A 13,912-nucleotide genomic window follows, 5' to 3' on the forward strand; every position below is an offset into this window, starting at 1 on the left:
TGGACAAACTTAATGTCCAATGTTTGGACTTTTGTTCAAATACCACTAGGTAGCCCTTGTTTTTCACTCCTCAATGGCCTATGTTGCCTCTGGAAATTTTGCTTGCACTGCTCTGTCTCCTCCCTCATTTACAACATTCAGTTTCCTCCTGCTCTCCAAATAGCTTTTTCCGAAAGAGCTCTTAACAGTTCCCATATCCATAAACCAAAGCAATCAGTGACTGAATTTGATGTCAGTTTTAAATTGGTGAAGAAGAATGGCTGGGGAGATGGGTCAATGGGTAAAAATATTTGTTGTGAAATCAAGAACTGAGTTCAAGTCCATATCTCCTAAAGAAAAGCCAATGTTGGTGGCAGCAAGCCCGACTAGCCAAAATGACAAGTTTCAAGTTCAGTGAGCGATCTTACTCTGCCTCAAGTGAATAAAATAGATAGTGATAGGACATTCAGCTTCCTCCTTTAGTCTCCACATGCATGGGTGCATGCAGTTACACACACACACACACACACACACACACACACACACACACACAATGGTTAAAACGAATTGGTTTATTTCAAGAAAGTTTCCTGCAGGCTCACTCTTAGAATATTTTGTACTTTATAGCCAAATCAATTAGCATTCCAAGGATACTGGACAGGTAAAGCCACATTATGAACAAAAAACATACGTGCCAAATAAAATACCCCATGGCTTTATATCTTCCCTTGCCCATGTTAGGTGCTTATATATGCTATTAAACACAGCTAAACTAATTTTTAAAAGGATGTTCAATTCTGCAGCTTGTTTACTACAACCAACAAGTAAATACATTGAAGAAATTTCTTAAGGTGAAAGGAATGTATAATATATATGCTTGAAGTTCGCTGTTAGTTTTTATGTACAAAAGATGATTGTGAGATGGTTGTTTAAAACTTCCAAGTAGAGACCCTATACTAGGCAGGTTATTGTGATAGCTCACAAGAAGATATACTAAGGAACTAAAATGTACTCCTTTTAACAATAGTTCCCATGAAATGAACTCATCAAAAGTAAACCAATTCAAAGTTCAGATAATAAAAGATAGTTCAGCAGCATTTGAGTGGAGTTGTTTATGGGTTTTGTTCAGGTCACAGTGGCAATTAAGGATCATAGTTCATTGTGATATGACCTGAGCTAAAGAAGTAACCATTTCTATTATGAACAAAACTATGATAACAAATCATAGTAATTTGACATTATGACTTTTGGATTCCATACTGAGACCAAACAAGTCATTATGATGGTCACAGAAAGAATTATTAGCATCTAGGGTTTTGTTCAATTCTCAAAATTGAGAAGTTGAGCCAAAGGATATGTGTGTTAAATTTAATTAAATTCGCCCTAAAGTTGTGTGTGTGTATGTGTGTGTGTGTGTGTGTGTGTGTGTGTGTATGTGTATATAATAACAAACTCTAATTTTAATAATACAAAAGTCCTTCCCAATCTAGTCTTTCCAGTTTCAGGCACTGCTGTCCAAAAATATTACATTTAAAATTCTAAGAATGAGCAATTTGTAATTTTTATTTCTGCATATTGTTTTAATTGCTATATCTTACTGATATGGTTAATTAATATTAATTATCAGTTTGATTGGATTGATAGGTGCTTAGAGGCTAGTAAAGCACATCTCTGGAATTGCCCTTGAGATTATTTCATAGATATATCATTAAAGTTCTGACCTGATCAATGGCTTCAAGGATTTCCATTTTGAAGACAATATGTAATTGGGAAGTCAAGTAACTATGTAATTGGTGCCTAGTTGGAGGAAGTGGGTTACGGAGGTTATTGTTGTTGTAAAGGATACATCTTGGTCCCAATCTGGTCCTTCTCTTTCTCTTCTTCCTGGCCATTATGAGGTGAGTGGCCTCTGCCATATGCTCCCATTTCCATAATATTCTACTTTGTTTTAGACAATCATGTGATAAAACTTTTGAAACTATGAGCCAAAATAATATTTTCCTTCTTTAAATTCTTTCCCTCAGGTTGTTGTTACAGTAACAACAGGTGTGACTAACATGTATAGTTTTGAAAATACATAGTTAGGAACTATACATGGTATCTGTTATCTACTGCGAGTCTTGGAATGCATCTGTTAAAGATAAAAGGAGATAACTGTAGTAATTTTATTCTTGTCATACCAGCTGAGGTTTAGTAAACTACGGGCTGCAAACTGATCAAACAATGCTAAACAACTAAACCACAAGCTATGAACGAATGTGCAAATTTTGTACATCACTTCCATGTTCTATTTATAAATACTGATTGTCCATGTGGTGGGGGTAGAGCTCTCTGAAACCTTTATAATACTGAGGGCTGCCAGATTCATGAATTGTTCTTCAATCTGTCCTAAATTTATTTAATCATTTTACTTTAACAATTTTAAAGACTGTTTTGACTAATACAAATTCAAATCAGAATATATAGCTTGAATTTTTCAAGAACTTGTAAGGTTTGAGTAGAATTAAAAAGATAATTGAAATTTCAAAAAAATCTAATTAAACTAAGGTGTCAAGACAGCAATAATATTAGCTACAGATAATAATTCCCATACATCATTGAAAACAGTAGCCCATACAAGAGATGGAAGTAATTTGGCCTAGATCAGGAGTTGGAGAATTATAACCCATGGACCCAATCTTGCCTTCTGTTTCTGTAAATAAACTTTCACTATAATACCTCCACACGTATTCACTTTAACATTTTCTGTGATCTGTGGCTACTTCTACTTTATAAGAGTAGATTTTAGTTGTGAACAGATGGTATATGTCTCAAAAAAACAGCTGAAATATTTACTATTTGACTCTTTACAGAAAAATAATTCCAACCCTGGCTTGGACTATAAGTAGGAAAGGCAGAGCTAAATGAACATGCATATTATATTTTGAAAGTTGAACACAAACAAACAGTATGTTCTAAGAACAGAATAAAACATAATTGTGAGAATTTTTTCTATTTAATGTCCTAACACATTGTTCTTAGGTTGCTTGTTTAGACTTTGTCTTTTTTTGAGACACGTTTTTATTATATAGAAGTGACTAGCCTCAAACGCACGATGTTCCTGAATGAACTCAATGCTTAGTTTTGTTTTCCTCTCTCTCTCTCTCTCTCTCTCTCTCTCTCTCTCTCTCTCTCTCTCTGTTATTTTTCTTCTTTTCTTTTCTTTTTTTTCCTTTATTTTTTCTTTTCTTTTTTAAAAAGGGTTTCCCTATGTAGCCCTGGCTGCTTTTTAACTCACTATGTAGATCAAACTGGCCTCAAACTTACAAAGATTCTCCTGCCTCTACCTTCCAACTTCTGGGATTAAAGTCATGAGCCACCACACCTGGCTTTAATGTTTAGTTTCTAACAGTAAGTACTGAATAAAACTGAGGGATAAGTAGTTCAAAGAAGAGAAAATGAATTTTTCTTTTATCACCCATTTATTACTGATCAAGTTGTACCTGGACACTATCGTGCCTGGTTGTTTATACTACCTCTCTTTCAGTCACTAAAATGCTAACACTGTATGACAGGTATGTCTTTACATGCATGGTCTCTTTTAATCATTATAGTTTTGTGAGATACATAGTATTATTACACCCATGCATGAAATAGGAAATCAATTCTCAGAAAAGCAAAGCCTTTTGACCAAAATTGTATGTGTGCTTCACAAAGTAGCGTTCAGGACATCTATTTTTCCTCCATCCTTCACTCTGTATTTGGGGAGCATCATGTACCAAAGGCACCCACCATCACCACTACTAAGGTAGTGATGATAATGGTTTAAAATAGTAATGTTTGAGTCTAGTGTACTACTTTCTTGACACTCTTAGTATGATTTATAATAGATGGATGTCAAGTATCTAGAGTCAATGAACATATTTTGATAAAAGAATTCTTTTTAGGTTTTTACTTCTGTTTTTATTGTAGTTCCCGTTGTATATTATTTACTTAGGTTCTACTCTCAGCTTGGAAACTTCATGTGATCTTGTTGAGATTGTTTAATCTATCTGTGTCTTAGTTGCCTTACTCTTAAAGTACAAATAATATAATCTGTGTTAAATGTTTATTATAAAACAGGCTAATATTTGACAGACAGTATAAGTATTATAATTTTTTTACTATTATAATGAAGAACTTCTCTGAATTAAATACATCATCAACTTCTTGCCTTTTATTAGTGACTTTATACTTACCAATTTAATCTTACCTTACTGATATCATCCATTACTGTCATGCTCCTTCATATTACTTGACATTGAACCATGCTTTCCTTCTATCTGGAATGTTCCCCCTTTTCATATTTGCCTGGTCACCACTGATTTTGTTCATTAAGCATAAAATTATAAGGGTATAAACTATGTCCTGGTTTTGATCATCATTTTATGCCCAGACATCAGTGCTGTATGTTGGACATATAGTAAAGACTCAATATTTGTTGCATGAATGAATAATAGCCAGATTAAATGTAGATTTTTCAACTTATTTATTTGTTCTGCTTAGTATTAATTCACATTTTGAGTATAATCTTTAGTGTGTATATTCAGTGATCTTAGGCAATTACTAACAAATATTCATTAAAGAATACATCTTATGCTTGGAAATCAGATTTTAAAAATACAAACTTTCTGCTTTCAAAAAGCCTCTTGTTCACTGCACAGAAGAGATATGCAGAAAGAGAAATTACAATCTAGAATAAGTGGTATATTAGGCATAAGGAAAAGGAGAATATAACTTTATGTAGAAATCACAGAGGAATATATAATTGGTTTTAAATAAAGACTATCATTTTTCCAAATAAACAACTGTAGACAGAAATAATTCCTGGATGAAACTATAGAAATATTAAAAGCCTCCGTCATAATGAAAGCTTTTTCTTCTTTTGGCGATGTTAAATCTGAAAAACTGTTTTCTTTTGTGCCCTTATGACAGATTATTTCACGATCCATCTCATAGTTTTTTAGTTCAATTTTTGTGGATTATTCCCCTTTTAAAACTCACTATATTAGCACTGTGCCTGTGCTTTTAATTCAGTGCTCATCCGAATCCATGGAAATCCAGTAGTAAAGGATATGTGACATATGGAAAGATCAAGGAAGAATTTTAGTTCTTATAAAACCTCAATAATCTACCATTAATAAAAACATGGACAGGAGTTATAGAAGAGCAGAGAAATAGCAGGCAGGCAACCTGAGTTTTACATGCATTGCAACATCCTGGACCCGTCTTTCTCTTATTATAGCTCCAAATTTGTTCAATGAAGAACACTTGTTTGATCTTTCTAGATCGTAGTGCCTCCGTGAGGCTTTGGCTCTGCAAGGCCGGAAGAAGCGGGGCGGGGCCTTAAGCCTCTGCTGGGCTAGAGGAGGCTGGGGGAGGGGAACTGGAACCAGACTGCCGTAGGGGGCTGGGTAGTAAAAAGCAAATGAAGTGACAAGGCTGTACTTCAGCCCTTCTTTGCTGGCTTTTGCATCCGCAAACTTCTGAGTCGCGACTTCCAGCACAGGTAGGTGCAGGCCTTCGGGTGTCGGAAGGGGTGTTTTAGGTGGTCAGGACCCAAGGCACCTAGTCCTGTGCTCTGGGGCCCGGCACAGTGGGCAGTGGCGCCTCCAAACCCCGTTCTTGGGTGATGGTACTCACCTTACACTGGCTGAGGAGGAAAATTCTGCCTTGCCGCAAGGCTGTTGTCAGGATTTGTGCTAGTTTTGCGACACAGCCGTCCTAGAGATCAGTATAGGGCCAGTTTGGCCTAATACTGAAAGACGGGGAGCAAGCACACTGAGTTTGAGACTGACACTCAGTATATATGATTTCAAACTCGGTTAGACCTTCCAGCCCTGAATTTGTCCCTCATTTGGTCGCTAGAGTTCAGCATACCTCACTTTGCTCAGCCATGAACTAAGGGAAGAACCCTGCTTTTGCAAGACTTTACAGCGCTGCCTTCTTTCTATTTCATTTTCACTAACATTCTCTGACCAGATTGTACCCTTTGTCTGCTGATCTCAGAGCAAGGCTGTCAATGTAGTTGCAGAATAAGTCATGGGGGAAGGTAAGCTAGACGCCTTTCTTTCTGTTCTAAAAACAGCTCTGAAGAACCTTTTAAAACTATTGGAAACGACATTCATTTAGTGCATGAATTCAATGTTAACTCTTGTAAATACTTTATTAGTAAGGATTTTAACAAAAATTATTGTATAAAATGAAAATATTATATATTGAATAAAAAAAATATACCACCAGCAAGTTTCATGAAAAAAAAAATAGTTGGAGATTTTACTATTTAGTTATTGAACAAAAACACTGAGCTGTCCTATTTGGAAACACTTCAATAATCTATTTTCATACAGTGGTCTTATTTTATTGTTTACTTCTCAGGATACACTACTGTTAAAGCCGAAAAGTAGTTACTTTTACATTAGCTAGGTGATTACAAAGGTTCAGGAGAAATATAATAACTATAGACCAATATTGGGACTTCCAAGTCTTCTTTATTATAGAACAACCATGAAAAGAAAATGTGATTTACAGCAATATTGAAGAAGACACACGTTGTTTCATAAGCAGTATGATGAACAGAATGTTCGCTGTAGTGGTAGAGTCTGGGAATTTCTACCATGTGTTTATTTTCTCCTAGCTCCTTCTTGGACAGACAGACTGTGGCAGATAGATCATTTCCTTGTCTTAGTGTCTGTCTCAGGAATCTCACAAGTACTACTCTGCCCCCTGTTTGTCACCTCTGAGAATGGCAGCAAAATATCCATTCAGTGTCTATACTGTTTCTGGCAGCTGTTTTCTGCCTTTCAGTTCTAGGGGTTGAGGACTAAACTCAATAAACCTCTTAGGATTCTTTACCTGGTAACCAGAGATCCACCAGTTGAGTCCTACTATGACCTTTTCTACAACACCAGGCATCCCTTATGCTCATCTGGGATGAATATAAACCTTCTATTGCCCTATGCAAAGACTAGCAGCAATGAGAGAATCTTGGGGAAACCCAGCCTGTGCTACATCTGGAGGTTCTTGTCAATGAGTGGCTGATAATGAAGATGGCTTCTCAGATGGTCTCAAGGGGATTGTGCTGAACATCTGTTGGGTGGCCTTGAGGGTGACTTTAAGGTTGGTCATTTGGCAAGACCCAGTGGTGACTGCTTTGCTAGTCACATTTTTACTGTATTAATATGTTTTCCTGTATTTCTTATACTTTGTTTGGTAGTGAATGTCTACTCTGTGCCAGGAGTTCAACACACTTACTCCCCTTAGGAACATAGAAATGCAATGTAGGTGAGAGACAGGAATTGGACTTTAAACTTGCTCAATTATGAGTCATTCTTACCTTTTCTATAATAGGTTTCTAACCAGGATAGAGTCTTGTCACTTCCACATCATGACTATTTTAAAAATCAATCCATTTCTCTTCCAAATTTCAAAGCAGGAAACTGTAATCAAACTACATTATATTCATGTATACTTATATCATATTGAAACTCCTTTGTTTAATTCTTAAATTCCTTTGTTTAATTCTTAAGTACCTAACTATAGATTATCTACTGCTTGGTCATATTATATTATTATTATTTATGTAACTTTATGTTTAATATTTTGCCAAACTTTTCCAAAAGGGCTGCAGCATTTTACATTCACCAGAATCACATAACCTACCATCAGTGTATGAGAATTTTACATTATTTTCACCCTCCTCAATATCATTATTTTTCCTTTTCAAAAACAATTATAGTTTTTCTTGTTGTGTGAAGTAGTATACAAACAGACATGTAGATGAATGGAATAAAACAGAGGCCCCAGAAAGAAACATCTAAATTTTGCCAAAGGAATCAAAAACCTGTCTTGAACAAAAGACATAGAAGAATAAAACTAAATCCACATCTCTCTCCCTGTATCCAAATCAATTCAAAGTGAACCAAAGACCTTAATATAAAGTCTGAAAACTCTGATAAAAATTACTAGAGAAAAACAAAGGGACAACAGATCAGCATATAGGTATAAGTACTTTCTGAAAAGGACTCCAATGTAACTCCAGGAATTGGCAAATAGGATTACATGAAACCAAAATACTTCTGCACAACAAAGGATATTTAGATGGCCTAGTTACCTTAGTGTCCTATATCCCCCTGGCTCTTATACTCTTTCCACCTCCTCTTCCACAGGGTTCCCTGAGCCCTGAGGGGAGGGATTTGATGGAAACTTCCCATTTAGGTGTGAGTGTTCAGAGGTCTCTCACTTTCTGCATATTATCTGGCTATGGGTCTCTGTATTTGTTCCCATGTGCTGCAGGAGGAAGCTTCTCTGATGATGGCTGAGCAAGGCACTGATCTATGAGTATAGATGAATGTCATTAGGAGTCATTACATTGTTTTTGTTTAGACTAGTACTATTTTTACTCTATGTCCCTGAGCTATCTAGTCTCTCAGAGATGGGTTCCATCTCATGGAGTGGGCCTAAGGAAAATCAAATATTGGTTGGTTAGTCCCACAAGCTTTGTGCCACCATTACCCTAGCATATCTTGCAGGCAGGACACCAATTTAGATCAAAGGTTTTGTGCCTGGATTGGTATTTACATTTCTCTTTTGGTAGGGTGCAAAGTACTTTCCTGTACCAAAGATGCTAGAACGTAGGAGTGATGGCTCTATGTAGGCGTAAGCTTGACTTCTTGGTGTTCAATGAGTTGTGTAGGTATTGTATTCAGCTATGGGCCCTACTGTCAGTTTGTGGGGAAACAATCTGTTGTCTTGGCAACAGCCTGGGTTGTTTGAAGATTCCCATGAGATCCCTTTGGCCAACAACTCAATGAGATGTAACTGAGTCCCAGTGCTAGAAGCTTCTTTGGTGCAAGAAATGGCCAGTTGGGGGCTCTGTTTCCCCCTTATCTGGTGATTTCCTTTAAATTGCCTTCATATATGTATACATAGGAAGCTTCTACTATATTAGGATTCTATACTACTCTTCAAATGGCCCTTAATTTTAGCTGTCTCTCCCCATACTCCTTCCCTCAGCCTCATTTCCCTACTTGATTCTCCCATTCTAGCCCCTTCTTCTCTCCACCCATTCAACCATAATTATCTATTCTGTTTTCCCTTCCTAATGAGATCTATCTGTACTGTATCCTCTAACCTCACTGGATCTATGGACTATAGGTTGGTTATCATTTATTTATTGGCTAATATCCACATATAAGCAAATATATACCATATTTATCTTTCTGTGTGTATGTGGGCTACCTCACCCAGAATGATTTTTTTTCCTAGTTCCATTAATTTGTCCACAAATTTCATAATGTCATTTTTTTAAACAGCTGAGTAATACTCCATCATGTAAATACACCACATTTTTTGTAAAAAGTCTATTCTTCTGTTGAGGGACATCTAGGTTGTTTCCATTTTCTGGCTATTATGGAATACAGCAGCAATGCACATGGTTGAGCAAGTGTACTTATAGTATGATGGGTGCCTTTTGGGTATATGCTAGATCTTGAAGTGGATCAATTATACCATCTTCCAGAAGAACTACCACACTGGGTGTACAAGTTTGCACTCCCACCAGCAATGGAGGACTGTTCCCCTCAGTCCACACCTTCACCAGCATGTGCTGTCACTTGTGTTATTGATCTTAGCCATTCTGACAAGTGTAAGATGGAACCTCAAAGTACTTTTGATTTGCATTTCCCTGATGGCTAAGAATGTTAAACATGTCTTTAAGTGTTTCTCAGCCATTTGAGATTCCTCTAGTGAAAATTCTCTACTTAGATCTGCATTCTACTTTTTTGTTTTGTTTTTTGAGACAGAATTTCTCTGTGTAGCCTGGACTCTCTTTGTAGACCAGGCTGGCCTCGAACTCACAGAGATCCACCTTCCTCTGCCTGCCCGAGTGCTGGGATTATAGGCGTACGCCACCACACCCAGTTCTGCATTATATTTTTAATTGATTTTTAAAATATCTAGTCCCTTGAGTTCTTTATATATTTTGGATATTAGTCCTCTATCAGATGTGGAGTTGATGAAAATCTTTTCCCATTCTATAGGTTGCTGCTTTGTCCAAATGATGGTGCCCTTTCCCTTACAAATGCTTTTCAGCTTCATGAGGTCCCATTTATTAATTTTTCTATATTAATGACTGTTCTATTGGTGTTCTGTTCAGAAAGTCTTTTTTATGTTTTTATTTATTCTTTTCTCATACTATACATCCCAACCGCAGCTTCCCCACCCTGCACTCCTTCCAGTACCCCTACTTCCCCTCTCTCCCAGATCCACTCCCTCCACCCCTTCTCCCCCAAGAAAAGAGCAGGCCTCCCAAGGACATCACCTGAACATGGCACAACAAAATACAGTAAAATCAGGCACAAACCTTCGTATCAAGGCTGGGCAAGTCAACCCATTAGGAGGAAAAGAGTCCCTAAAGAAGGCAAAAGAGTGAAAGACACACCCACTGTCAGGAGATCCTGTAAAACGCCAAGTTAACAACCATAACATATATGCAGAGGACCTAGTGCAGACCCATACAATTTCCATGATTGCTGCTTCAGTCTCTGTGAGTCCCCACAAGCCCTGGTTAGTCCCCAGTTCCCCTGGCCAAGCTTTCCCAGTGTCCTTGACTTCTCTGGCTCCCAAAATTCTTCTGCACTCTTTTCCAAGGGTGTACTCTGTTTTTAATTGGATTACTTGTTTTCTTGATATCTAGACTTTTCAATTTATATATTTCAGATATTAGCCCTCTATCAGATGTGTAGTTGGTTAAAAAATTCCCATTCTGTAAGCTGCCACTTTGCTGAAATGACAGTGTTCTTTGGCATGAAGAAGCTTCTTCCTTTCATGAGGTCCCATTTATTGATCTTGGTACCTGTTCTTAAGGTGGTCTGTTCAAAAATTCTTTTCCTGTGCCAATGAGTTCAAGGCTATTCTCCATTTATTCTTCTGTCAGGTTCACTGTATCTGGTTTTATGTTGAGGTCTTTTATCCACTTAGACTTGTGTTTTGTGCAGGGTGATAGATATGGGTCTATTTTCATTCTTCTACAGGAATGGTTCTAGTTTGGCCAGCACAATTTGTTGAAGATGCTGTCCTTTTTCCAGTGTGTGTTTCTGGCTTGTTTAATAAAAAATCACATGTTCATCGGTTTTTAGATTTATGTCTGTCTCTTCAACTTGAATCTATTGATCAACATGTCTCTTTTCGCACCAATATCATGCTGTTTTTATTACTATAGCTTTGTAATACAATTTGAAACTGGGGATGGTGATACTTCCAGCACCTCTTTTATTATTCAGGATTTGTTTCACAGGATTGATTATTCTATATGAAACTGAGAATTGTCCTTTCAAGATCTGACATGTCCGAGTCAGTCCCCACTCTCCACACAACTGTGGAGAATGTCCTGTCCATTGACTAGATCGGGGTAGTTGTTCAATGTTTACTGCATGTACTGTCCTTGGTTGGTTCAGTAGTTAAAGCAGACTCCCCTGGGTCCAGATCCACACGTCACAATGTTCTTCTTGTACATTTCTAGGACCCTCTGGATCCTTCTATTTCCCCATTCTCTTATATTTCTTTTACCTAGAGTATCAGTAGGATATCCTCACATCTATCCCAATCTCCTGGTAAGTGAAGACTCCCATGGGACATGCCTATTGGGCTAGTGACCAATTATAAGTGAGTATATACCATGTGAGTCTTTCTGCTTCTGGGTTAACTCACTCAGTATGATGATTTCTAGTGCCATCCATTTGTCCACAAATTTCAGGATTTGCTTGTTTTTAATAGCTGAGTAGTATTCCATATTGTAAATGTACCAGTTTCTTTATCTATTCTTCTACTGAGGGACACTTAGGCTGTTTCCATGTTCTGGCTATTATGAATAAGGTTGCTTTGAACATGGTTGAGCATAAGTCCTTGTTGTGTGGTGGGGCATCTTCCGGGTATATTCCAAGGAGTGGAATAGCTGGGTCTTGAGGAAGCCCTCTGAGAAAGCACCAGATGGATTTCCAAAGTGGTTGTACAAGTTTGCATTCCCATCAGCAATGAAGGAGTGTTCCTCTTTCTCCACATCCTCGCCAGCATGTGGTGTCACTTGAATTATTGATCTTAGCCATTCTGATGGGTATAAGATGGAATCTCAGAGTTGTTTGATTTGAATTTCTCTGATGACTAAAGACATTGAGCATTTCTTTAAGTGTTTTTCAGCCATTCAATATTCATCTATTGAGAGTTCTGTTTAGTTCTGAGCCCCATTTCTTTTTTTAATATACTTTATTAATTTATTCATATTACATCTCAATGGTTATCTCATCCCTTGTGTCCTCCCATTCCTCCCTCCCTCCCATTTTCCCCTTACTCCCCTCCCCTGTGACTGTGACTGAGGGGGACCTCCTCCCCCTGTATATGCTCATAGGGTATCAAGTCTCTTCTTGGTAGCCTGCTATCCTTCCTCTGAGTGCCACCAGGTCTCCCCCTCCAGGGGACGTGGTCAGATATGGGGGCACCAGAGTTCGTGTGAAAGTCAGACACCACTCTCCACTCAACTGTGGAGAATGTCCTGTCCATTGGATACATCTGGGTAGAGGTTCCAAGTTTGCTGCACATATTGTGCTTAGCTGGTGCCATAGTCTGAGTAGGACTCCTGGGCCCAGATCCGCCCATCATAATGTTCTTCTTGTAGGTTTCTAGGACCCTCTGGATCCTTCTATTTCCCCATTCTCCCATGCTTCTCTCACCTAGAGTCCCAATAGGATGTCCTCCTCTTTGTCCCACTTTCCTGGTAAGTGAAGACTTTTATGAGACATGTCCCTTGTGAGCCCCATTACTTTTTAAAAAATATTTTATTACATCTCAACTGTTAGCCCATCCCTTGTATCCTTCCATTCCTCCCTCCCTCCTGCTCCCCCCTACTCCCCTCCCCTATGTCTGTGACTGAGGTTGACCTCCTCCCCCTATATATGCTCATAGGGTATCAAGTCTCTTCTTGGTGACCTGTTATCCTTCCTCTGAGGGCCACCAGGCCTCCCCATCCAGGGGATGTGGTCAAAAATGGGGTACCAGAGTTTGTATGAAAGTCAGACCTCACTCTCCACTCAACAGTGGAGAATGTCCTGTCCATTGGCTAGGTCTTGGTAGGGTTTCAAAATTTACTGCCTATATTTTCCTTGGCTGGTGTCATAGTTTGAGCAGGACTCCAGGACCCAGATCCACCCATCATAATGTTCTTGTAGGTTTCCAGGACCCTCTGGATCCTTCTATTTCCCCCATTCTTCCATGCTTCTCTCACCTAGAGTCCCAATAGGATGTCCTCCTCTCTGACCCACTTTCCTGGTTAGTAAAGTCTTTCATGGGGCTAGTGTCTCGATATAAGTGAGTATATACCATTTGTCTCTTTTTGCTTCTGGGTGAACTCACTCATTATGATCATTTCTAGCTCAATCCATTTGTCCACGAATTTCTGGAATTTCTTGTTTTTAATAGCTGAATAGTATTCCATAGTGTAAATGTATCACAGTTTCTTCATCCATTCTTCTATTGAGGGACACTTAGGCTGTTTCCATGTTCCGGCTATTATGAATAAGGCTGCTATGAACATGGTTGAACATATGCCTTTGTTGTGTGGTGGAGCATCTTCTGGGTATATTACAAGGAGTGAAATATCTGGGTCTTGAGAAAGCCCTATTCCCATTTTCCTGAGAAAGCACCAGATAGATTTCCAAAGTGGCTGTACTAGTTTGCATTCCCACCAGCAATGAAAGTGTGTTCTTCTCTCTCCACATCCTCGCCAGCATGTGGTGTCACTTGAGTTTTTAATTTTACCCATTCTGATGGGTGTAAGATGGAATCTCAGAGTTCTTTTGATTTGCATTTCTATGATGACTAACTGGGCTGAGCATTTCTTTAAGTATTTCTCAGCCACTTGATA

General features: G+C 38.2%; 2 protein-coding genes across 3 annotated transcripts in view; one reads left to right on the forward strand and one right to left on the reverse strand.

Annotated features, from left to right (window-relative positions):
- Window positions 1–5,971, reverse strand: part of SPRY3 (sprouty RTK signaling antagonist 3) — a 60,943-nt gene extending 54,972 nt beyond the window's left edge. For both annotated transcript variants that reach the window (XM_084788655.1, XM_084788656.1), the window contains exon 1: window positions 5,641–5,971. The gene's annotated coding sequence lies outside the window, so the exon portion shown is untranslated. The remainder of the gene's footprint in view (window positions 1–5,640) is intronic.
- TMLHE (trimethyllysine hydroxylase, epsilon) overlaps window positions 5,359–13,912 on the forward strand; it is a 78,053-nt gene continuing 69,499 nt past the window's right edge. The window contains exon 1 of the mRNA XM_084788653.1: window positions 5,359–5,506. The gene's annotated coding sequence lies outside the window, so the exon portion shown is untranslated. The remainder of the gene's footprint in view (window positions 5,507–13,912) is intronic.

The sequence above is a fragment of the Acomys minous genome (assembly GCF_964271855.1).
Source record: "Acomys minous genome assembly, chromosome: 7".
Lineage (NCBI taxonomy): Eukaryota > Metazoa > Chordata > Mammalia > Rodentia > Muridae > Acomys > Acomys minous.